The sequence below is a fragment of the Phyllobates terribilis genome, unplaced genomic scaffold, assembly GCF_046119375.1.
Source record: "Phyllobates terribilis strain yellow unplaced genomic scaffold, ASM4611937v1 Scaffold_11__3_contigs__length_659146591, whole genome shotgun sequence".
NCBI classification, from domain to species: Eukaryota; Metazoa; Chordata; class Amphibia; order Anura; family Dendrobatidae; genus Phyllobates; species Phyllobates terribilis.
The window spans coordinates 171,774,439-171,802,179 of NW_027362771.1; the positions used below are offsets into that span (position 1 = coordinate 171,774,439).

General features: G+C 41.6%; 1 protein-coding gene across 1 annotated transcript in view; it reads left to right on the plus strand.

Moving 5' to 3' along the window:
- Positions 1-27,741, plus strand: part of TRHDE (thyrotropin releasing hormone degrading enzyme) — a 1,416,750-nt gene that overhangs the window by 1,378,994 nt on the left and 10,015 nt on the right. The gene's annotated exons all lie outside the window — the stretch shown is intronic.

Genomic DNA, 27,741 nt, shown 5'->3' on the forward strand with positions numbered 1-27,741 from the left:
ATTGTTCAGCTTATTACCAGTTAGTACATGTTTAGATGTGTACTTACCATATTTTTTGGACTATAAGATGCACCGGACCATAAGACTCACCTAGGTTTTAAAGGAGGAAAATAGGAAAAAAAATTAAGCAAAAAATGTGGGCATGATGCCCTGTTATGGGGATGGGGGACTGCTGCTGACACTGGTTTTGGAGTAATGTCCCCCAATTCTGTTAATATCCTCCATCCTGGTATGTATGGCCCCTCCTTCCTGGTATAAGTGGCCCCATCCCATCCTGGTATACCTGGCCCTCATCCCCATCCTGGTATGCATGGCACCCCTTGATCCCCCATCCTGGTATGCATGACACCCCTTTACCCCCTATCCTGGTATGCATGGCACCCCTTTATACCCCATCTTGGTATTCATGACACCCCTTGATTCCTCATCCTGGTATGCATGGTACCCCTTGAGCCCTCATCCTGGTATGCATGGCACCCTCTGAGCCCCCATCCTGGTATGCATGGCACCCCTTGAGCCCCCATCATGGTATGCATAGCACCCTCTGAGCCCCCATCCTGGTATGCATGGCACCCTCTGAGCCCCCATCCTGGTATGCATGGCAGCTCTTGAGCCCCCATCCTGGTATGCATGGCACCCATTGATACCCCATCCTGGTATATACGGCACCCCTTGAGCCCCCATCCTGGTATGCATGGCACCCCTTGAGCCCCCATCCTGATATGCATGACAACCTTTGACCCCCCATCCTGGTATGCATGGCACCCCTTGTGCCCCCATCCTGGTGTGCATGGCACCCTCTGAGCCCACATCCTGGTATGCATGGCACCCCTTGAGCCCCAGTCCTGGTATGTATGGCACCCTCTGAGCCCACATCCTGGTATGAATGGCACCCTCTGAGCCACATCACGCTGCCTACAAAAAAATAAACGCTCATACTCACCTCCTCTCTCCTCCAGCACTGTCCCGCTCTGCTGCCAACACTCTCACTGTGTGAGCCGCACATGGCACGGCGCGCATGGCGTCTCACACAGCACGGCTCCTGCTGCCACTCTGCGGTCAGTGTGCCTGCTATTAAAGACCATGGATATTCACTACAACCCATGGGAGTTGGTTGTAGGGAATATTCATGAGCTTTAACAGCGAGCACACAGACCGCAGAGTGGCAGCAGGAGCTGTGCTGCGGCTCCAGTGTGCCGGCTATTAAGAAAAATAAATATTCATTGCTCTCCACGCCCATGGGCATAGGGAGCAGGGAATATTCATTTTATTTAGTAGACAGTAGGCAGTAGGCTGCAACTGCTGCTTCTTATGCCCCGCTGATCCCCCGCTGCCTCTCCCTCACACCCAACACCATGCACAGCCATGTATATAGTATTCGGACTATAAGACACACTCCCCACTTTCTTCCAAAATTTTGGAGGAAAAAATTGCATCTTATAGTGCGAAAAATACGGTATTTATTTATCTTTAATGTCGCTTGAGGTGTTTTATATTATTGATAAGTCTTTCAAATCATTGCGAGTTTTCCATATATTGCACACACAGAAATAATTTGAATTTAACTTTACATTTATTAATTTTATTCACATAACAATTGTCAAGTTTTATGCCTAAATTCATTAAATTTATGCTGCTTAGTTAAAGGTAACTTATAAACAATCAATATTTAAATAAACACTCTTTAAAATGTCATTTTCTTAAAGGCTCTTGTATGCATATTGTTTCCTTAAGATTCCCTAGAATAGATTGCACATGAATCAACAGAGAAAAAATTATAGATCTTTGTATTAAGTCTTTAAGTTGACTCACCATTTGGGTGAAAATGTAACAGTAAATGCACAATCCTGAGTAGTACATGATATATGTTCTATTATTTTACTACTTGATCCTTCCACTTGTTCTTATACCTCCACAGCCTGGTGTGTTGTGTAGTCTCTGAGTTCCCTACATTATGCAATCCTAATGGCTCATATGCACGACTATATTTTTGGTCTGAGTGTGATCCAAAAAACATCGGATCGCATTCGGAACATTGTTATTCTATGGGGCCATGCACATGTCTGAATTTTTCCTCAGACTGAACTGATCCGACAAAAAAGTCTTATCCTGCCAAGTAGGATCCGATATTTGAATTGCACTTGGTCATGCAAGTCAATGAGTCCTTGGAAAACCATCTGACAGAACTCAGATGACATCTGAGGGCAGTCTAATTTCAACAGACTGACACAATGGAGAAAATGGAGACTTTTTTTTCTCATCTGAGAAAATTGGATCAAACTCTGATCAGAGTGTGATTTGCATAATCGGGCTCATTATCTCAGATGAGAAAATATATGCTTGTGTGACCCTAACCTAATTACCGTTCTTTTACTTCCCACAATGCATTGCATTATATCAATATAATGTATTGTAGTGAGAAAGCTGGGCTACAGTATCTTTTTGAAAATGAGCACAGCTGTAATCCTGCTTTGTCACAGCAGTTCAGCAGCAACATGTGATTGTTCAATGACTGATATAATAATTTAAATGAAAAGCAGTGGGAAAGCTGGGTAACACTGGCTGTTTCAGGGTGAGCAAAGCTGGAAAAGCTAATTACATTACTGTTCAAAACATAAGAATCCAGGCTATTATATATAATGTGAATGAAACAAATAGTCACAGAAATAATATAAGTTCAGCATCTTTCCTACGGTGCGTTGTGCAGAGGTCCTATGTCTGCGCAAGAAACTCTCAAAAAGAACATTATGCATCCTGTGACCCCTGTCTTTACAGGCCTTATGAGTTGTATGTGACATGATACTTTTCACAGTGACTGACATGTTTAGATGAATCACGTGAGAAATCATGTGACTCTACAGAATTGCAAAATGCTTCCTTTTTAACTTCAAACTGTACTAAAAACCTACATGAAGGTAAATTTCATCTGGCCCAAAAACTGTAGTGTTGTTAAAGAAAACTGTATGTGAAATCACTGTAAATATTATTTTCTATATTATTCTTTTTAAAAGCTGTGCAAATATAAAACAGTGCATTGGTATCTAATACTAATTTTAAAGTACTGTGCTAAAAAACTTTGTTTGACCAGTTCTTTGTTGCCTATATAATATATGATCTGTAAGTATTTGCCATAAAAATGCAACCACTATTAATATTGAGCTTGATGTCAGCAAAAATAGCACAACTTATTCCGTTGTCTTTTACTAAGGCAGCAAAACATTCATTTTTAAATTAAATACAGTTCCTCAAGCATTGCTTGAAAATATTGTCTGTCAAATTGACAAATAGCTATAAATTAATATAAATGTTTAGCTTTGAAGACAATATGCTAGTTAGGTATGTGCACCATTTATTCACATTTAGTACTACAGTACATGATGAGAATTATAAAATGTCAAAAAGTGTCGATGTTAAAGTTATGGGATGAAAAACACAACAAAAATCATTTGCAAAAAAAAAAGTGCTGTACAAAAAAAGTGTGACATTATTGGGAAGTTCTAAAAGCATTTAAAAGTTGTGAAAAATATTGAGCAAGTAAAGGGGTCCTTACATGAAATATTTAAAGGGTAAGGTCACGAACAAAAGAGTTTTGTAATCAGTAGATAATAAAAAATTAAGCAGTTTTGGATGAGTTTAAAAAAATATGCTTGTGTGCAGCGATAAACATTTAATGGTGCTTTTGATGCATCATGTATAACTACTTGTGCCTTAACAAATAGCGGTGAATCATAGCAATCAAATATTGTAAAGAAAAGGACAATAAAGGTCAGCTCAATAAATCACACCAGTCAGTACAATAAGCTCAAGACATATACATTGTTTTTTCAGTTTATATGCCGGGCACAAAGCTGGACACAAAGTTTGCATAAAATATCTAATTTAATGCTTTATATTAACATTGTTTTTTTAATACTAATAGAGTAAAAAAATATGGTTTATTGTGGTTGTACTGCGCTGGTATAATTTATTGAGGTAAGCTCAATGGTTCAGTGCTATAGGACATAAGATCGCTACTTACATGATAATTATAGGCAGATAGAGATAATTTCAGACTAAGACAAGTTTCACACATCTATAAATCAAAAAAACATTTGCATAGGAAGACCCGACCCAACTGCCAGGTCTCCTTAAAGGGTTTTTTTTATAAACAAAAGTTCATTTTAATCAATAGATCTTTTAATAATAATAAGTTCCACAATTGAATGCATTTAAATAAAATGTCCCTGTGCTGAGATAATCTTATAAATGTTCCCCTGTGTAATGGCTGTGCCTGACTGTGCAGGAACATGGTCTGATCATACCGCATCTCCTGGGCAGGGGAGGAAGAGAGTATACAGATAGCACAGCAGGGGATCGCAGCTGATTCTTTCTGTGAGGTAAAACATTGTTTGAAAACAGGCAAGGAAATGTTTTGCCTCACAAAAAGAATCAGCTGTGATCCCCTGCAGTAATGTCTGTATACTCATTTGTTTCCTCCCCTGCCCAGGAGATGTGGCATGATCAGACTATGTTCTGTACACGGTCAGACACAGCCGTTACACAGGGGCACATTTATAAGATTATCTCAGCACAGGAACATTTTATTTAAACACATCCAATTGTGAAACGTATTATTATTCCAAGATCTGTTGATTGAAATCAACGTTTGTTTGTGTGAAAACCCCTTTAAGCTAACTGCATCAAATGCATTGATGAAGCAGTTATCTTAGGTCAGGAGACACAGTGGTCAGGCCGTGTCTTTTGTTGCAAGAAACGTTTGTGTTTCACAACCTGCCAATGACATAAGCAGAAAATATTAATTTACCCTCCTTTTTCTTACTAACTTATATGGGATGAAAAGAAATGGCATGTCTGATCAGCAACTAAAGTAGCACCATACGGTTGAAAATAACCAGGTACACAGGTTGCATCATGGCAGAATGATATATACAGTATATCTTTGCACCACTATTTATTTTTAAATACAACCAATTCAGCTTAATTTTCCATTATTTATTTATTAAATAGCACTTTTGTTTGTAGGACGTCTTGAATGATTTTTTTTTCTTCATCAAAATAAATATATGAAGATAGATATGTTCATTGTTTTATATTATAGATGGTGTTCCTATATTTACCTCAGTGATATTAAAAATAAATCTGATCATGAAAAAACTGACAAATACTGAATGAGTTATTTTGTTTCATAGAAATTTAAAAAATATACAGTACAGACCAAAAGTTTGGACACACCTTCTCATTTAAAGATCTTTCTGTATTTTCATGACTATGAAAATTGTACATTCACACTGAAGGCATCAAAACTATGAATTAACACATGTGGAATTATATACTTAACAAAAAAGTGTGAAACAACTGAAAATATGTCTTATATTCTAGGTTCTTCAAAGTAGCCACCTTTTGCTTTGATGACTGCTTTGCACACTCTTGGCATTCTCTTGATGAGCTTTAAGAGGTAGTCACCGGAAATGGTCCTCCAACCATCTTGAAGAAGTTCCCAGTGATGCTTAGCACTTGTTGGCCCTTTTGCCTTCACTCTGCGGTCCAGCTCACCCCAAACCATCTCGATTGGGTTCAGGTCTGGTGACTGTGGAGGCCAGGTCATCTGGCGTAGCACCCCATCACTCTCCGTCTTGGTCAAATAGCCCTTACACAGCCTGGAGGTGTGTTTGGGGTCATTGTCCTGTTGAAAAATAAATGATGGTCCAACTAAACGCAAACCTGATGGAATAGCATGCCGCTGCAAGATGCTGTGGTAGCCATGCTGGTTCAGTGTGCCTTCAATTTTGAATAAATCCCCAACAGTGTCACCAGCAAAGTACCCCCACACCATCACACCTCCTCCTCCATGTTTCACGGTGGGAACCAGGCATGTAGAGTCCATCCATTCACCTTTTCTGCATCGCACAAAGACACGGTGGTTGGAAGCAAAGATCTCAAATTTGGACTCATCAGACCAAAGCATAGATTTCCACTGGTCTAATGTCCTTTCCTTGTGTTCTTTAGCCCAAACAAGTCTCTTCTGCTTGTTGCCTGTCCTTAGCAGTGGTTTCCTAGCAGCTATTTTACCATGAAGGCCTGCTGCACAAAGTCTCCTCTTAACAGTTGTTGTAGAGATGTGTCTGCTGCTAGAACTCTGTGTGGCATTGACCTGGTCTCTAATCTGAGCTGCTGTTAACCTGCAATTTCTGAGGCTGGTGACTCGGATAAACTTATCCTCAGAAGCAGAGGTGACTCTTGGTCTTCCTTTCCTGGGGTGGTCCTCATGTGAGCTAGTTTCTTTGTAGCGCTTGATGGTTTTTGCAACTGCACTTGGGGACACTTTCAAAGTTTTCCCAATTTTTCGCACTGACTGACCTTCATTTCTTAAAGTAATGTTGGCCACTCATTTTTCTTTACTTAGCTGCTTTTTTCTTGCCATAATACAAATTCTAACAGTCTATTCAGTAGGACTATCAGCTGTGTATCCACCTGACTTCTGCACAACACAACTGATGGTCCCAACCCGATTTATAAGGCAAGAAATCCCACTTATTAAACCTGACAGGGCACACCTGTGAAGTGAAAACCATTTCCAGTGACTACCACTTGAAGCTCATCAAGAGAATGCCAAGAGTGTGCAAAGCAGTCATCAAAGCAAAAGGGGGCTACTTTGAAGAACCTAGAATATAAGACATATTTTCAGTTGTTTCACACTTTTTTGCTAAGTATATAATTCCACATGTGTTAATTCATAGTTTTGATGCCTTCAGTGTGAATTTACAATTTTCATAGTCTAGAAAATAGAGAAAAATCTTTAAATAAGAAGGTGTGTCCAAACTTTTGGTCTGTACTGTATATTCCTAGAGTTGTACATAAAAATAGTTTTAGGCAGGGGTGGAAAAAATGCTGCAAAGTAAGAATGCTTTCATAATGTAAGTATTAATAGTTTATTTTTGTCAATAATCAAAATCAAAGTGAACAAATGACAGAAAAATCTAAATCATATCAATATTTGGTGTGACCATTCTTTGCCTTCAAAACAGCATCAAATCTTTGCACTTGCACACAGTTTTTAAATAACTCAGCAGGGCAGTTGTTCCTAACACTTTAGAGAACTAACCACATCTTCATAAGACAAATCATGTTGACATCAGGGCTCTGTGGGGCCATAGCATCACTTTCAGGACTCCATGTTATTCTTTATGCTAAAGATAGTTGTTAACAACATTTGCTGTATGTTTGGGGGTCGTTGTCCTACTGCAGAATAAATATGGATTCCATCAGATGCCTCCCTGATGGTCATGCATGATGGATATGTATCTGCCTTTATTTCTCAGAATTGAGGATGTTATCAAATGTAATCAATTACCCAACTCCAGTTGGTAACATGGAGCCCCAAGTTTGCCAGGAACATTTACCATGCTTCACTGTAACCTGCAAACACTCATTCTTGTACCATTCTCTAGCCTTTCATGAACAAACAACTTTGTATTAGAGATGAGCGGTGTTCGACTCGAACTGTTCGCCAATCTCAAATTCGAGCTGTTTTGGGCGGTGTTCGAGTCGTTCGATGAACGCGAATGATTTGCAAAAAATTTGGCTGTTCGAGGTTATGTTCTATAACTGTTCGTGCACCAAAAGCGTAACTGGATTTTTTCACATCATGCAGGGATTGTCTGCCACTCACTGTAATGCCGCAGCCATGGTGGTTGTGGCATTACAGTGATTGCCCAAATCGATGGGAACAGTGCTCACAGTGAAACATGAAAAGCCGGCAAATCAGCAGCGGCATACACCGGTACCCGACAATTTAGAACAGAAAGAATAGAGCATCACACATAGATTAGATAGATGGAAACATGTCAGTCACATATATAATAAGTACAGTGATAGTGTTGATTACTGTACTTGTCATTTAGTGTTAAAATAAAGGATTTATTAAAAAAAAAATTGGCGTGGGGTTCCCCGTAATTTTAGTCTCTAGCAGAGGTTAAGCAGACAGCTGGGGATGATGTTTGAAGCCTGGGAAAGGGGTAATACACACGGAGCTTCCCAGGCTACTAATATCAGCCCCCAGCTGAATACCTAGCCTTTACTAGTTATTAAAATGGGGGACCCCCCAAAAAAATGATGTGGGGTCCCCCCTATTTTATAGCTAGCAGAGGCTAGGCAGACAGCTGGGGGCTGATATTAATAGCCCAGGAAGGGTGCCATGAATATTGCCCCCCTCCCAGGCTAGAAACACCAGCCGTCAGCCACCCCAGAAATGGCGCATCAATAGGATGCGCCAATTCTGGCACTTAGCCTTGCTCTTCCCGCTGCCCTGTAACGGTGGCAGTGGGGTAATAGGGCTGGGGTTGATGTCAGCTTATAATGCCAGCTGACAACAAGCCCAGGTTAGTAATGGAGAGGCGTCTATAAGACACCCCCATTACTAACCCCATTGTCAAATTTAAAAAAAAAAAAAACACAATTTTTTGGCCGATCACTTAATCTATGATGTTTCGGCTCACCTGGTGGGCTGGATACTCTAAGCTCAAAGTCCAAGTGGGCACATGGGCCACGGGAATTGGTGCAGAAGGCAGAAAAGGCATGCAGGAAACAAGGACTCGGCAAATACACGAGAGTCAAGACCAGAAGTACAGGTGCAGTGGAATTAAGCAAGGGTGAAAGCAGGATCAGAGTTGGAGAACAAATGGTGGTGCACTGCTCACCAAACACTAGAGACTTAATACTAAGACACTGGTGTGTGAGTCCTAGTGAACCTTAAAAGGTCTAGGGAGGTGATGTCACAACAGGCACCCTGCAAAGCTTGACATGGAGCACAACAAAGTTCAGCGGAACAGAGTGGATTGAGCAGAGCCCATTGATCATCAATGTTGTCCATTTCTTAGTGCATTTTCAAAAGTGCTTGAATAGCACATAGTGAAAGTTACACCCCCCAAAAAAATATTAATTTAATATGCAGGATAACAAATATGCAGAGGCCAATAGACAACCATGAATACACAATGCATTAACACACTGCAATTAATGTATACAAGAATTCCACTATTGCTATATACATAAAAAATATGAGGTATTTAGTTAACATTTTTTGATCAAGTCATCCAACTCTGCCAAAGAGACCTCAATTTGGATTGTTCTTAACTTACTCACTTCTATGTGTGCCCATCAAGGCTTCAAAAGAAATGGGGAAGAGATCGGAACCAGGCTTAGCTTATATTAAAACCTTCCTGGGAAAGATGGATGGATTAAGATGCATAGCCCAGGAGGATGCCACACTAACATATGCAATTTACAAAGGAAAAAAAGGGACCACACACATTTATTATTAATATATATATATATATATATATATATAAATATATACAGTACAGACCAAAAGTTTGGACACACCTTCTCATTTAAAGATTTTTCTGTATTTTCAAGACTTTGAAAATTGTACATTCACACTGAAGGCATCAAAACCATGAACTAACACATGTGGAATTATATACTTATCAAAAAAGTGTGAAAAAACTGAAAATATGTCTTATATTCTAGGTTCTTCAAAGTAGCCACCTTTTGCTTTGATGACTGCTTTGCACACTCTTGGCATTCTCTTGATGAGCTTCAATAGATAGTCACCGGAAATGGTTTTCACTTCACAGGTGTGCCCTGTCAGGTTTAATAAGTGGGATTTCTTGCCTTATAAATGGGGTTGGGACCATCAGTTGTGTTGTGCAGAAGTCAGGTGGATGCACAGCTGATAGTCCTACTGAATAGACTGTTAGAATTTGTATTATGGCAAGAAAAAAGCAGCTAAGTAAAGAAAAACGAATGGCCATCATTGCATTAAGAACACAAGGAATGGACATTAGACCAGTGGAAATCTATGCTTTGGTCTGATGAGTCCAAATTTGAGATCTTTGGTTCCAACAACCGTGTCTTTGTGCAACGCAGAAAAGGTGAACGGATGGAGTCTACATGCCTGGTTCCCACCGTGAAGCATGGAGGAGGAGGTGTAATGGTGAGGGGGTGCTTTGCTGGTGACACTGTTGAGGATTTATTCAAAATTGAAGGCATACTGAACCAGCATGGCTACCACAGTATCTTGCAGCGGCATGCTATTCCATCCGGTTTGCGTTTAGTTGGACCATCATTTATTTTTCAACAGGACAATAAACCCCAAACACACCTCCAGGCTGTGTAAGGGCTATTTGACCAATAAGGAGAGTGATGGGGTGCTACGCCAGATGAGCTGGCCTCCACAGTCACTAGACCGGAACCCAATCGAGATGGTTTGGGGTGAGCTGGAACGCAGAGTGAAGGCAAAAGGGACAACAAGTGCTAAGCATCTCTGGGAACTCCTTCCAGATTGTTGGAAGACCATTTCCGGTGACTACCTCTTGAAGCTCATCAAGAGAATACCAAGAGTATGCAAAGCAGTCATCAAAGCAAAAGGTGGCTACTTTGAATAACCTAGAATATAAGACATATTTTCAGTTGTTTAACACTTTTTTGTTAAATATATAATTCCACATGTGTTAATTCATAGTTTTGATGCCTTCAGTGTGAATGTACAATTTTCATAGTCATGAAAATACAGAAAAATCTTTAAATGAGAAGGTGTGTCCAAACTTTTGGTCTGTACTATATATATATATATATATATATATATATATATATACAGTGTATGGACAGTGAGGCAGAACATCCAGTGAAATTAGCTTTTTATTCACTCATACTGCATACTCATTTCACTGGAAGTGCTGCCTTACTCTCCATATTTTTGACTATTGGTGACTGTTGGATCAAATCTCTAGAGGCATGCATCCCTCTTTCAGATTGCTTGTGCTGCTGCCTTTCCTCTTACTACTTTATTATTAAATAAATATTGAGTCCTTGAGTCAAGGGCAGAGAAGGGTCCTGGTAACGTTACTGTCATTCTCTAAGCTTTGTCTTAAAGGGGTTGTCCACTTCTCGGACAAACCCTTCTTGAAATAAATATTTGGCTCCGATAAAATAAAAAACTATGCTCAAATCCCATGCTGACATTGTCCCTGCGGTGTCAGCACTTGCGGTCCTGGAGCTCTGTTGCTGTGGAATGACACTTAGTGCATCAGCACTGGCATCACTGTCCCCGCCTTCGTACGGATTGAAGATGAAGAGGCCAGAGATCAGCTGCAGCTCTGGCTTCCTCTTCATGTTCAATGCGTATGAAGGCAAGGACAGTGACACCAGCGCTGATTGGGCGCTGGGCACCAAGTGTCATTCCACAGCACCAGAGCTCTGGGACAACGCGTGCTGACACCGCTGGAATGACACCAACATGGGAGGTGCATATAGGTTTTTTATTTTATCGGGTCCAAACATTTAGTTCAAGAAGGGGTTGTCCTAGTAGTGGACAATCCCTTTAATTTCACTAGCATCTTCATCTTCAGATAGCCGATAGAGTTGAATTCAATGGTGTAACTGGGAACAATGGGCTTCCTGTTCCACCATTGAGCCTGTGCATCCCTGTGAGTCTCAGCAGGTGCAATAATGTTACTAAATCATGCCTGCACAGTGCACAGAGTGGAGCAGCGCATCAGGGAAGCAGGGCAAGGTGAGCAGAATTTTTCATTTTTGTTGTCATTACTTGGGGGAAAATGTGAGGACATCATACTATTTATGGTGAAACTTGTGGGGAATCATACTATGGGAGGACTGTAGGGGTATCATACTGAGTGTTGTGATTTTCTGAAGTCATAATACTTTTACTTGATGTACAACTGCAGCAATGAAGATGAGTGTAGTATTCTATGAATAATACTGAGATTCAATTGATAGGGGGAGAACAAAATAGGATAGGTAATAGTAGCAGCCATGCCAGACTCTGTGTGATTGATCAGTGATATTATATACCTGTCATATGTACTGCTGCTTTTTACAATGTAACATAGTAACATAGTTTTTAAGGTTGAAGGAAGACTAAGTCCATCTAGTTCAACCCATAGTCTGACATGCTGATCCAGAGGAAGGCAAAAACAACCCATATGGCAAACACTAAGCTCCACATTGGGGAAAAAAATTCCTTCCTGACTCCACATACGGCAATCAGACTAGTTCCCTGGATCAACGTCCTATCAAGGAATCAAGTATATATAACCTGTAATATTATACTTTTCAAGAAAGCCATCCATGCCCTTCTTAAATTTTAGTAGTGAACCACTCATTACATCATGCAGCAGAGAGTTCCATAGTCTCACTGCTCTTACAGTAAAGAATCCGTGTCTGTGATTATGATTAAATCTTCTTTCCTCCAGCCATAGAAGATGCCCCTTGTCCCAGTCTCAGGCCTCAGAGTAAAAAGATCAGTAGAAAGGTCTTTGTACTGTCCCCTCATATATTTGTACATAGAAATAAGATCACCTCTAAGTCTTTGTTTTTCCAAACTAAATAACCCCAAGTATAATGACCTGTCTTGGTATTGCAGACCCCCCAGTCCTCTAATAACCTTGGTCGCTCTTCTCTGCACCCGCTCTAGTTCAGCTATGTCTTTCTTATACACCAGAGACCAGAATTGTACACAATATTCTAAGTGTGGTCGAACTAGTGACTTATATAGAGGTAAAATTATGTTCTCCTCATGAGTATCTATGCCTCTTTTAATGCATCCCATTATTTTATTTGCCTTTGCAGCAGCTGCCTGGCACTGGCCACCAAACATGTTCTTGTCTTCCACAAATACACCCAGGTCTTTTTCAGTGACAGTTTTGCTCAGTGTTTTACAATTAAACATATAATTATACATTTTATTTCCTCTGCCCAAGTGTATAACCTTACATTTATCCCCATTAAAGCTCATTTGCCATTTATCAGCCCAAGCTTCTAGTTTACATAGATCCTCCTTCAATATATAATTGCCCTCCTCTGTATTGATTACCCTGCAGAGTTTAGTGTCATCTGGAAATATTGAAATGCTACTCTGTATGCCCCCTACAAGGTCATTAATAAATATGTTAAAAAGAAGGGGCCCAATACTGACCCTTGTGGTACCCCACTGTTAACTGTGACCCAGTCTGAGTGAGTTCCATTAATAACCACCCTTTATTTCCTATCACTGAGCCAATTCTTAACCCACATACATATATTTTCCCCTATCCCCATTGTTCTCATTTTATGTATCAACCTTTTGTGTGGAACCGTATCAAAATCTTTTGAAAAGTCCATATACACAACATCCACTGCATTTCCTTGGTCCAGTCCGGAACTTACCTCTTCATAAAAGCTGATCAGATTAGTTTGACAGGAGCGGTCCCTCGTAAACCCATGTTGATATTGGGTCATGAGTAGTGTTGAGCATTCCAATACTGAAATATCGGGTATCGGCCGATATTCGCGGTATCGGAATTCCGATACTTAATTCCGATACTTTTACAATATCGAATACCGGAATCGGAAGTTCCCATAATGCCTGCGCTCTGCTGTGTCTCTGAAGGATGACAAGCTGGATGGCAGGGCTCAGCTGAGATCCAGGCTGTCATCAGAATGCCATCCCAGCGTGGGAGAATTCTCCTGATCGTTTAAAAGCCGGCGGGCGGTAAAAAGCCGCCGGCTTTTAAACAATCACACAGCCCCATACTGCTTCCCCGCAGCCTCCCACCCCGATCCTCCGCTCCCCTCGCCACCTCCCGTCCCGATCGTAAATAAGGACCGGGCGGGGAGCGCAGCACCAAGGAGCGAAGGACCCGGGCGGGGAAGCCGGCGGTGAAAAGACTTCACCGCCGGCTTTCCCGTTCTGTGCTGCGCTTTCCCGCCGGTTATTTCAAATGAACAGCTGCGGTATCAGGTGATGCCGATCAGCTGTTCATTTGAAGTAGCCGCGGTGCCCTCAGAGGGTTCATGTGAGTTCATGCTTGACTGCATGAACTCACATGAACTTTCCCACGGCCGCACAGGTCAGCCTCACCTCCCAGACCCATCATGATTAGTGTGTGTGCGGGGTGTGTGTGCGGGGTGTGTGTGCGGTGTCTGTGCGGGTGTGCGCGGTGTCTGTGCGATGTCTGCGGGTGTGTGCGGGTGTGCGCGGTGTCTGTGCGATGTCTGCGGGTGTGTGCGGTGTCTGTGTGATGTGTGCGGGTGTGTGCGTGCAGGCAGACATAGGCCGATGTGACACTACTACTCCCATCGGCCTATGTCTGTCCCCTGTCCACTCGTGCCAGCAGGATCAGCTCGATGGGAGCAGTAGTTCCCATCAGCCTGATCCTGCTATATAAATTGCCCTACTGTGTCCCCAATAAATGTTAAATACATGTCATTGGTGGCCAGTGGTTGCCTACAATAAATTAGTTCATACATTACCTGTCCCCGCCGATCGCCACCTAAAATAAAGTAAAAAATAAAAAACTACAGCTATACTCACCTAGACACCTAATTCCCCGAAGCCATCGATCTCCTGTAATAAAATATAAAATAATAAACCACAACCTTATCCTTACCCCTCCGTAGTAGTCCACGAGTGTCCCACGAAGATCTCCAGTTCAGAGCAGCCACATAAAATGTGACCGCTCTGAACCGCCGCCGCCGCTAGAATTACGGGGCCGTAAGGGTTCACCGGAGTTCAGGCAGTGCTGCTTCGGTTAGCTCCTTTACGGCCCTGCTGTATCGTGAGAAATTCCCACGGTACAGCAGTGCCATAAAGGAGGTCTCCGGAGCTGCGCTGCCTGAATGCACTCCGGTGACCTCAGTCAGTGGCTCCCGCTGCCGGGAGCGGACGTGTTCCCGGCAGCGTGAGCTTGCAGCAGCCATGCACAGCTGTCACCATCTCCAGATGTGACAGCTGTGCATGGGAGATCAGCGCAGGAACGTGGACAGGTAACTATTATTTTTAGTAAACTAAGAATTAAATAAAATGGTGTGTTTTATTTCAAATAAATTATTTTTTTCTGGGTGTAGTGTGTTTTTTCTTTTTAACACTTTGCAGGTTAGTAATGGGGGTGTCTTATAGATGGCCATCATTACTAACCTGGGCTTCATGGCAGCTGGCGCTGACATGAACCCCACCACTATTACCCCCTGCCACCGCACCAGGGCAGCGTGGAAGAGCGAGGCTAAGTGCCAGAATTGGCGCATCCTATGGATGCGCCATTTCTGGGGCGACTGACGGCTGGTGTTTCTAGCCTGGGAGGGGGCCATTATTCATGGAACCCTTCCTGGGCTATTAATATCAGCCCCCAGCTGTCTGCCTAGCCTTTGCTAGCTATTAAAATAGGGGGGACCCCACGTCATTTTTTTGGGGGGGTCCCCCATTTTAATAGCTAGTAAAGGCTAGGTATTCAGCTGGGGGCTGATATTAGTAGCCTGGGAAGCTCCGTGGGTTTTACCCCCTTCCCAGGCTTCAAACATCTGCCCCAGCCGTCTGCTTAACCTCCGCTAGAGACTAAAATTATGGGGGATCCCACGCCATTTTTTTTTTAAATAAATCCTTTATTTTAACACTAAATGACTTTTGAGGAGTTAATAAAGATGCAGTCCCTAAATTATTATTTATTTTTTAATTAATTTTTCCCAAAACTTTTGACGTGGGCTTCGCCATATTTTTGTATGCCAGCCAGGTACAGCATCCAGCTTCTATGAACGCGCCATTTTCCGGGGCGGCTGCGGACTGCAATTTTCAGCGGGGGGAGGGCAGAAAGCTTGGGCCTCCCTGCGCTGCAGATTCCATCCCCCAGCTGCCTAGTTGTACCTGGCTGGACACAAAAATAGGGAGAAGCTCCACGTTTTTTTTTTTTTTAATTATTTCATGAAATTCATGGAATAATTAAGAAAAAAAGGGCTTCCCTATATTGTTGTGTCCAACCAGGTACAAATAGGCAGCTGGTGGTTGGGGGCAGCCCGTTCCTGCCTGCTGTACCTGGCTGGACACAAATATAGTGCAAAGCCCCACGTCAATTTTTTTTTAATTATTTCAGGAAATTAATGAAATAATTAAAAAAAAATTATGTGGGGCTTCGCCCTATATTTGTGTCCAGTCAGGTACAGCAGGCAGGAACGGGCTGCCCCCAACCACCAGCTGCCTATTTGTACCTAGCCGGACACAACAATATAGGGAAGCCCTTTTTTTCTTAATTATTCCATGAATTTCATGAAATAATTAAAAAAAAAAATACGTGGGGCTTCGCCCTATTTTTGTGTCCAGCCAGGTACAACAAGGCAGCTGGGGGCTGGAATCCGCAGCGCAGGGAGGCCCAAGCTTTCTGGGCCCCACCCGCTGCAAATTGCAGTCCGCAGCCGCCCCGGAAAATGGCGCGTTCATAGAAGCGCCATCTTCTGGCGCTGTACCCAACTCATCCAGGGCCCTGGTGCGGTGGCTCACTGGGTAATAAAGGGGTTAAGGCCAGCTTGGCATTATCAGCTGGCCCTAAGCCCGAAATTCATGGGGTCACGCCAATATTAGACATGACCGCCATGAATTTCTAGTAAAGTATTTAAAAAAAACACAAACACCCAGAAAAAAGTCCTTTAATTCAAATAAAGACACAATTCTTTATTGTTCTAAATTAAACCATACTTACCATCACGCCCATTCCAGCTGAAGCCAACTATCTCCTGAAATAAAAGAAAAATAATAAAGCAACCTCATCCTTACCTTCCCATGGCTCCCACGACAGCTTCAGCTCTGCTACATCGAGATGACAGGCTGTACCGCAGGAGAACGCTGCCATCCAGCCTGTCATCCCGCAGACACTGAGAAGCGCAGGCATACTTCCACTCCTCAGTGTCTGGCTGTGACGGCATAAAGATGAGCCGAGGTCATGTCCAATGAACTCAGCTCACCTCATGCATGTCACTGACAACGTGGGAAAATTCTCCTGCACTCAGTGCTTCAGCGTGAGAATTTTCCCACGCTGTCAGTGACGTGCATGAGGTGAGCTGAGTTCATTGGACATGACCTCACCTCATGTATGTCACTGACAGCATGGGAGAATTCTCACGCTGAAGCGCTGAGTGCAGGAGAATTTTCCCACGCTGTCAGTGACGTGCATGAGGTGAGCTGAGTTCATTGGACATGAACTCGGCTCATCTGGATGACGTCACAGAGAGACACTGAGGAGCGCAAGCAAGCCTGCGCTTCTCAGTGTCTGCGGGATGACAGGCTGGATGGCAGCGTTCTGCTGCGGTCCAGCCTGTCATCTCGATGTAGCAGAGCTGAAGCTGTCGTAGGAACCATGGAAAGGTAAGGATGATGTTGCTTTATTATTTTTCTTTTATTGCAGGAGATCGTTGGCTTCAGCTGGAATGGGCGTGATGGTAAGTATGGTTTAATTTAGAACAATAAAGAATTGTGTCTTTATTTCAATTAAAGGACTTTATTCTGGGTGTTTGTGTTTTTCTTTAACTTTGACTATGGGGTTAGTAATGGGGGTGTCTTATAGACGCCTCTCCATTACTAACCTGGGCTTGATGTCATCTGGCATTATAAGCTGACATCAACCCCAGCTCTATTACCCCATTGCCACCGCTACAGGGCAGTAGGAAGAGCGAGGCTAAGTGCCAGAATTGGCGCATCCTATGGATGCGCCATTTCTGGGGCGGCTGACGGCTGGTGTTTGTAGCCTGGGAGGGGGCCAATATTCATGGCACCCTTCCTGGGCTATTAAAATCAGCCCCCAGCTGTCTGCCTAGCCTTTGCTAGCTATTAAATTAGGGGGGACCCCACGTTATTTTTTTGGGGGGGTTCCCCCATTTTAATAGCTAGTAAAGGCTAGGTATTCAGCTGGGGGCTGATATTAGTAGCCTGGGAAGCTCCGTGGGTATTACCCCCTTCCCAGGCTTCAAACATTTGCCCCAGCCGTCTGCTTAACCTCCGCTAGAGACTAAAATTACGGGGAACCCCACGCCAATTTTTTTTTAAATAAATCCTTTATTTTAACACTAAATGACAAGTACAGTAATCAACACTGTCACTGTACTTCATATATATGTGACTGACATGTTTCTATCTATCTAATCTATGTGTGATTCTCTATTCTGTCTGTTATAAATTGTCGGGTACAGATGCTGAATTGCCGGCCGGCTTTCTTAAAGAGACGGTGCATGAAAACACTAATATTTTTTTAAATAAATCCTTTACACTAAATGACAAGTACAGTAAGCAACACTGTCACAGTACTTCATATATATGTGACTGACATGTTTCTATCTATCTAATCTATGTGTGAAGCTCTATTCTGTCTGTTATAAATTGTCGGGTACCGCTGCTGAATTGCCGGCCGGCTTTTTTAAAGAGACGGTGCATGAAAACACTAATATTTTTTAAAATAAATCCTTTACACTAAATGACAAGTATAGTAAGCAACACTGTCACTGTACTTCATATATATGTGACTGACATGTTTCTATCTATCTAATTTATGTGTGAAGCTCTATTCTTTCTGTTGTAAATTGTCGGGTACCGGTTAATGCCGCTGATGAATTGCCGGCTTTTCGCGTAATACATTCTACATTATTCTTAGTTGTTTTACTTCATGTAGAATTAACCTACAAGGAAAGAAAGGGTTTATTTTCATTCCGATATTTGTGTCCCATTGACTTGCATTGGTTTCCGGTATCGGAATCGGCGATATCCGATACTTTTTGGGTATCGGCCCGATCCAATCCGATACGATATTTCCTGATATCGGAAGGTATCGCTCAACACTAGTCATGAGGTTATTCTTCTTCAGATACTCTAGTATAGCATCTCTTAGGAAACCCTCCAGGATTTTACCCACAGTAGAGGTTAAGCTTACTGGCCTATAATTTCCAAGTTTGGTTTTTGTCCCCTTTTTGAATATTGGCACCAGATTTGCTATACGCCAATCCTGTGGTACAGACCCTGTTATTATGGAATCTTTAAAGATTAAAAATAATGGTCTACCTATGACATTACTTAATTCCTGCAGTACTCGCAATATATATTCACATATTTTTTTCTACATTCATGATACAATAGAAAGCATCAGCAAAGCATCACAATATTTTTCCAAAAAAAATTAATTTGAAATCTGTGTCAGTCAGAAATGGTGTGCTTGCTAATTATAATTGATTTTCTGAATTTTTGTATTTATTCTGCAATCTTGAATTTTTTAAATATAAAAAAAAAAGTTATTTTAGTCAAATTTTACATCCATACACACCAAACCAATATAGCACCTTGGTGCAGGTGCTGGCTTTTTGGACATGTATCCACCTAGCATTTATCATTTGCTAATGAGGTTGAATTTTGGTAAAAAAAATGAAAGAAAATGTTTAAAAATGTAGATTTTTAACTGTGCATGTCTATTTTGCACACCTGTTTTACTGGTCCAATTTGAAAAGTGCACATCACAGCCAATATGCAACCTGCTGCTTTATGTATACTTAACTAACACTCATTTTTATATCTTCTTTTAGCAAAGACTGAGTAACTAGGGTTGAAAAAATGCCAAAAGTTACTTTCAATGTTGTACAAAATGTATTTTGTAAATGTTTTTCCCAGCAATATGCGCTCCTGAAGGATGATGATGGAACTTGATATTCGGATTCAAAGATAATTTTTATTTCAAACTAAAATACAACCGGTTTTGACTTCTTTGAGCCTTCCTTCATCATGCATATACACAGATCTATCTAAACACACTTTATAGCAGATATCCCTGCTTGTCATTTTGGGTGGGGACTGAAAGATCTGTTTTTCAGACACACCCAGATACTCAGATATGCAGGATTTTGCACTCTGAGGAATCTAACAAAACCCATATACCAAATCTCTTTTATACAGTTTTTTTTTCCTTCAAACAATTTTTTTCGCACAACAAATTTTTTCACACAGAAAGTATTTTATTTTCTAAAAACACTATAAATATAATATTACTATATATAAACTGTCTTTTAAAATGTTATTAAACATACTAAAAGTGTGATTTCATACAAAAATGTAAAATCCTACAAACATATACATTATGATAAAATTTAAAACCCTTTCTTTCTTCATATTATAGCCATTTTCAAAAACAATTTTTCGATATTTCATTCACATATGTAAAAATAAGTAAATAAATGAATAAAATATATATATACCTGTCAATATTTATTGTATATGTCATATACCCTCTATAATATCATTTAATCCATCTGGGTATAATGTATCCAGATGGAAGATCCAATATGATTCTTTCCGATTTAACTTTTGTACCCTATCAGTACAATTCTCAGGTATTTGCTCTAACGGGGTCACGGAAATATTGAATGTTTTATTATGCTTCAAACATAAGTGCCGAGATAAGCATTGTTTTAAAAACCCATTCTTGGTATTGTGCCTGTGGCCATTCATACGGGATCGTAGGGACTGGATGGTCTGACCCACGTATTGCAGGCCACAGGCACAGGTAATGACATATATCACAACATCACTATCACACGTAAATTTTTGTGTGATTGCTATGGTTTCACCCATACTGTACGACGTAATGTACTGAGTCATATGACTGATGATTTTGCAGGTACAACATTTTCGGGAACCATATCGATAGACACCCAGTTTGAAAGCATCAGTTTTATTTATCCTAGTTTTTTCTTTCTTCTTTATACATTCCCTTTCCCCATCTTTGGTCACTCTGACATTACTAGGGGCAATAATACCCTTCACTGTTTGGCCCCTACGAAAGGTAATTTTGGGTCTATCTGGTAAAAGTTTTTTCAAAAATGTATCCTTTTTCTGCAAGTACTAATATTTATAGTAAAAGAAAAAGTAGCATTAGCAATGAGTGTTAGTGTAAAAGAAAAAAGAAACATACCTAAGACCATGGCCCCACTATTAGTATTTGGTCAGTATTTTTTCTCATGAGTGGGAGCCAAAACAAGGAGTGGGTGATAAATGCAGAATTGGTGACTTGTTTCTATTCTACTTTTTCTCATATTGTTCCTCACCTGGTTTTGGCTCTTACTCCTGAGAAAATATACTAACCAAATACTGATAGTGGGGCCGTGGCCTAAGAATGTGGGAGCCTTTAGCAGCAGAAGCTCCACCATCACCACTCGCAATATGTATCCGGGCAGTAGTACTACAAATGCAGGTCACAATTAGCTTCCTTTGCTTCTGGCAAGCATATTAGTGGGGAAGAAGTGGAGGTTAAATATATATGGCACATCACTAGTGTCACCGATAGCAGGATGACATAAAGAGCTCGCTCCCACTTGCGATTAAATCGGCCAAAGGCAATCCAATTAAAAATCGGATTGCATTCGCAGCTATTTAATCCTGTGCTTGTGTTCTCAATGGCGTTTTTTCCTGCTCCAATCGGATCGTGATTGGATGAAAAAAAACACAACATGCTACAAATTATATGCACCCTTATAAGCCTATGGGTGCGTGTGAAACATCACACTGCACTGGGATATCACCCGAGTGCAGTGCGATTACCACCGATGCTGGCAATAGAGGAGATGGAGAAATGAATTTCTCCATCTGATGCGAGAGGATGGGAGCACAGAGCCAGGGGCAGACACTGACTGCTTGGGGCCTCTGTGCAAGAAATTTGTCTGGGCCCCCCACCTTTTATAGCGACAAAGCTACAGATGTATATATAGCCACACACACACATATATACCTCTTACATAGCCTCCTTTATTATGTATATTGCCATACCTTATTACACAGTGCTCTCTCTTGTTATGTACAGCACTGTCCCTTACATATTGGATTATTTATAGCCCCCAGTCTTTATTACATACTGTCTTCTCTTGTTAGATATATAATGCAATGACGGCTGATGGAGCATGGGAAAGCTTCCTTTCTTATGGAGCAGCTGATGGACTGATCTTCTGGTCACCGGCTGCTCTATCAGCAGTCATTTTATATCTAACAAGAGACGACTATGTAATAAAAGAGGGAGCTGTGACAGACAAAAATAACAAGAATACGCTATGTAAGGGACAGCACTGTACATAACAGCAGAGGAAGCTATATAATAAGAGACGGCATCATATATAGCTAGAGAGGATGGTACGTAATAATGGAGGGTGTTATACATTATAAAAGATGAAACTATATAACTAAGGATGGCACTATACATAATAAGTGAGTACACTATATACTAAGAGACTGTGCTATACAAAATAAGGCTACATTCCTGCATCTGTGTGCAGTGTCGGTGTGCTGCCCTGTTTTACAGATGCATTGAGCATGTCCTATTCTAATCCTCAAAATCGGATCAGAACAAGACATTCTCTGACCCTCACAGATCTCATTCACAGATCCGTGATTTTCATGGATGTGTGAATGGATATATAAAACGCTACGAGTCCGTGGACCATTCGATAACAAAATCTGGTAGCACACAGACATTTCACACAAATGTGAGAATGCAGCCTAGGGGATTTTACAGATAACATTATCACTCTAAGTCACACAGTGCAGATACAGAATAATATTTACATCCAGGCACTTACCGCTGATGTCTCATCTGATCAGAGACAGTTTTTGCTGCTTCTTCTCCATCTGGTCAGACCTTCATGTCGACATCTCCCAGCCATGACTCGTCTTGTCACAATGATCAGTGCAGCCCTAAAAATAACAAGGTCACATATTTTGTATAAATATATGTGTCTCCCCAACACTGCGCCCCTGACTACAGATATGTACCCACCCCCCATTAATATACTATTAGCCACTTAGTAATCAAAATATAAAGTGCTAAGCAGCACTCTGCCCCCCATTAACTATAATCTCCACCTGTCAATAATATAAATTATTCAGTCTCTGTGACTCTCCCCAATTAACTGTAAGGCTATGTGCACACGGAAAATATACAAGGCTTTACAGTACAAGCAAAGTGAAATTGCTCTCTCCCACCACCCCCATCATTGCTCTCTCCCACCACCCCACCATTGCTCTCTCCCATCACCCCCATCATTGCTCTCTATCAGCACCCCATTATTACTCTCTCCCAGCACCCCCATCATTGCTCTCTCCCGTCACCCCCATCATTGCTCTGTCCCAGCACCCCCATCATGGCTCTCTCCCAGCACCCCCATCATTGCTCTCTCCTAGCACCCCTATCATTGCTTTCTCCCAGCACCCTCATCATTGCTCTCTCCCAGTACCTCCATCATTATTGCTCTCTCCCAGTACCTCCATCATTGCTCTCTTCCAGCACCCCATCATTGCTCTCTCTTAGCACCCCCATCATTGCTCTTTCCCAGAACCCTCATCATTGCTCTCTCCCAGCACCTCCATCATTTCTCTCTCCCAGCACCACTATCATTGCTTTCTACAGCACCCTCACCATTTTTCTCTCCCATAACCCCATCATTGCTCTGTCCTAGCATCTCCATCATTGCTTTCTCACAGCAACTCTTCATTGCTCTACCCAGTCCCATTATTGATCTCCCCATCCCCACCATCCCCATCTTTGCTCTCCCCATGATTGCTCTCCCCAGCCCCATGATTGCTCTCCCAGCCCCATGATTGCTCTCCCATCCCCATCATTGCTCTCCCCAGCCCCATCATTTCTCTCCCCAGCCCCATCATTGCTCTACCCATCCCCACCATTCTCATCATTGCTATCACCATCCCCACCATTTCTCTCCCCATGATTGCTCTCACCAGCCCCATGATTGCTCTCACCAGCCCCATGATTGCTCTCCCCAGCACATTGATTGCTCTCCCCAGCCCCATAGTTGCTCTCCCCATCCCCATTATTGCTCTCCTCAGCACCATCATTGCTCTCTACAGTCCCATCATTGGTCTCCTCATCCGCACCATTGCAATCCACAGCTCCATCAGCCTCATCATTGCTCTCCCCAGCCCCACCATTCCCATAATTGCTCTCACCATCTCCATCATTGCTCTCACCATCCCCACCATCCCCATCATTGCTGTCCCCATCACCTCCATCCCCATCATTGCTCTCCCCATCCCAACCATTGCTCTCCCCATCTCCACTATCCCCATCATTGCTCTCCCCATGCCCACCATCCCTATCATTGCTCTCCCCATCCTCACCATTCCCAACATTGCTCACTCCCACCACCCCCATCATTGCTCTCTCCCAGCACCCCATCATTGCTCTCTCCCAGCACCCCATCATTGCTCTCTCCTAGCACCCACATCATTGCTCTCTCCCAGCACCCTCATCATTGCTCTCTCCCAGCAACACTTTATTGCTCTTCCCAGTCTCATCATTGCTGTCCCCATCCCCACCATCCCCATCATTTCTCTCCCCATGATTGCTCTCACCAGCCCCGTTGATTGCTCTCCCCATCCCCATCATTGCTTTTCGCAGCCCCATCATTGCTCTTCCCAGCCCCATCATTGCTCTCCCCATCCCCACCATCCTCATCATTGCTCTCCCCAGCCTCATCATTGCTCTCCCCAGCCTATTGATTGCTCTCCCCAGCCCCAGGATCTCTCTCCCCATCCCCATAATTGCTCTCCCCAACACGATCATTGCTCTCCCCATCCCCACCATTGCTCTCCACAGCTCCATCAGCCTCATCATTGCTCTCCCCAGCCCCACCATTACCATCATTGCTCTCACCATCCCCATCATTGCTCTCCCCATCTTCACCATCCCCATCATTGCTCTCACCATCCCCACCATCCCTATCTTTTCTCTCTGCCCATACAGACATCTTATCCAAACTGTGTTGCAATATTGTACAATCTTGTTCAGTTTTTATTATCCCACATAGTTTTGTGTCATCAGCAAAGACTGACACTTTACTCTCAATCCCATCTACAAGATCATTAATAAAGGATGAAAAATAATTTGTCCTAGCACAGATCCCTGCGGTAACCCACTGCTGACTATATACCATTTATAAAATGTACCATTTACTATGATTCTTTGTTTCATGTCCCTTAACCATTTTTTTACCCATCTACATAGAGTGTCCACTAATCCCAGCTTCTGTAGCTTTAGTATAGGCTTTTATGTGCTACAGTTTCAAATGCTTTTGCAAAGTCCAGATAAATCACATCAGCCGCATTACCAACATTTAGATTTGCACTTATCTCCTGAAAAAAAACCAACATGTTGGTTAAACACAACATATCTTTCATGATTCCATGCTGGTTGTCAGTTATTATATTATTCTCTGCAATTCTATTATATTATTTTTTGCAGGTAATCTCTTATGATGCCCTCTAAATTTTGCACACCACTGATGTAAAACTTACTGGATGGTAGTTGCCTGGATCCACCTTTTTACCTTTCTTAAATATCGGTACCACGTCAGCCATCCATCAAAATCCTGTGACACCACCCTGTTACAAGAGAGTCTAAGAATATGAGATACATCAGTCTGTCCAATACTGAGCTCAATTCCCTCAATAACCGTGGCTGAATGCAATCTGGACTGGGGGATTTGTCAATATTACATTTTTTCAGACACAGCGGTAGTTCTACTTGTGTTAATTTAATTACACTGGTTGGTAAACTTTCATTTATTCTTTGCTGAATGATATTTGGTACAGGCAGGATGAAAAGCACTTGTTTAATATTTCAGCCTTCTCTTTATCCTCTATAATTATATTGTTGTGATCATCTTTTAAGGTAACGGTGCTGTCAGATTTTTTTCTTTTTGCCATTAGTGTATTTATAACAAATGTTGTGATTTATTTTAGTGTCATTGACAATTTATTTCTCTGTAGCTAACTTTGCTAGCTTGATTTATTTTTTACATTTCCAATTGAGATGTTTATATTCCGGTAATGCTATTTCTGACTTCTCAACCTCCAAGGTTTTAAATGCCTTTTGTTTTTGTTTTATTATACTTTGTACTGCTCTATTTAACTATTATTGTTTATTTTTATTTATGGACACTTTATTACCAGAGGGTATACGTTTTCTGCAGGATTCAAGTAGTATATCTTTAAACATGCCCCATTTACGGAATGTTTGGTATCTCCAGTTACCAGGACATGATCCCAGTACATAAGAATTTCCCTTAATTGATTGAATTTAGCTTTTATAAAGTTCCAGGATTTTGTATTTACCCTTTAAAATCTTTTGTTGAATATTACATTGAAACATACCATATTATGGTCGCTGCTCCCATACCTGTAAATCTGAAATTGTGTCTTGTCTATTTGACGGGACCAGATCCAGCAAATTATCTCCTCTGGTTGGTTCATCTACCAACTGAGAGGGGTAAATGTCTTACATTATGGACAAAGATTTGCAGCTTTTAGCACAATCAGCAGAAACTACTGTACGTCTCATCTGGATAGTTAAAATCCCTCATAATAAAGACCCTATTATTATTATTTGCTGCCTTTGTAATTTGTTGCAGCATTTCATCCTCTACTTCTTTAACTGTTCAACTATGTTAGGTGGTTTACAATAAACCACAATTAGCAGCTCACCATATTGTCATACCCATGTACAGTTGGGTGAAAAAGTGATTGCCCCTTCGTGATTTCTTATTCTTTTGTATGTTTGTCACAATTAAATGTTTCAGATTAATAAAAACAAATTTAAATATTAGACAAAGATAACACAAGTAAACACAAAATACAGTTTTTTAATGAAGGTCTTTATTATTAAGGGAAAAGGAAGTCCAAACCTACAGGGCCCTGTGTAAAAAAATGATTGCCCCCCTTCATTAAAACATAAATTAACTGTGGTTTATCATATCTTTGGGAAGCTGAATTCAATTTCCCTAGCCACACACAGGCCTGATTACAGAAACATCTGTTCTCAATCAAGAAATCACTTATATAGGACCTGCCTGATAGAGTGTAGTAGACCAAAAGATCCTCAAAAGCTAGACATCATGCTGCGATCCAAAGAAATCCAGGTGCAACAAATGAGAAACAAACTAATTGAGATCTATCAGTCTGGAAAAGGTGATAAAGCCATTTCTAAAGCTTTGGGACTCCAGTGACCTACTGTGAGAGCCCTTATCCACAAATGGTGAAAACATGGAACAGTGGTGAATTTTCCCAAGAATGGCCGGCCAACCAAATTACCCCAAGAGAACTCATCCAATGGGTCACAAAAAATCCCACAAAAACATCCAGAGAACTGCATGCCTCATTTGCCTCAGTTAAGGTCAGTGTTTATGACTCCACCATGAGAAAGAGACTGGGCAAAAATGTTATGCATGGCAGAGTTCTAAGACGAAAACTACTGTTGAGAAAAAAAGAACATAAAGGCTTGTCTCAGTTTTGCCAGAAAATATCTTGAAGATCACCAAGACTTTTGGGAGAATACTCTGTGGACTGATGAGACAAAAGTTGAACTTTTTGGAAAGTGTATGTCCCATTACATCTGGCATAGAAGTAGCACAGCATTTCAGAAAAGGAACATCATACCAACAGTAAAATATGATGGTATGGGGCTGTTTTGCTGCATCAGGACCTGGAAGGCTGGCTGTGGTAAATGGAATCATGAATTCTGCTGTCTACCAAAAAATCCTGAAGGAGAATGTCCGGCCATCTATTCGTGACCCCAAATTGAAGCGCACTTTGGTTATGCAGGAGGACAATGATCCAAAACACACCAGCAAATCCACCTCTAATGGCTTGAGAAAAACAAATTTAAGACTTTGGAGTGGCCTCGTCAAAGTCCTGACCTTAATCTGAATAAGATGCTGTGGCTTGACCTTAAAAAGGTGGTTCATGCATTTAAACCCTCCAAAATGGCTGCATTACAACAATTTTGCAAAGATGAGTGGACCAAAATTTCTTCAGAGCATTGTAAAAGAGTTATTGCCAGTCATCACAAATGCTTGATTGCCGTTGTTGCTTCCTTTGCTTCTGGCAAG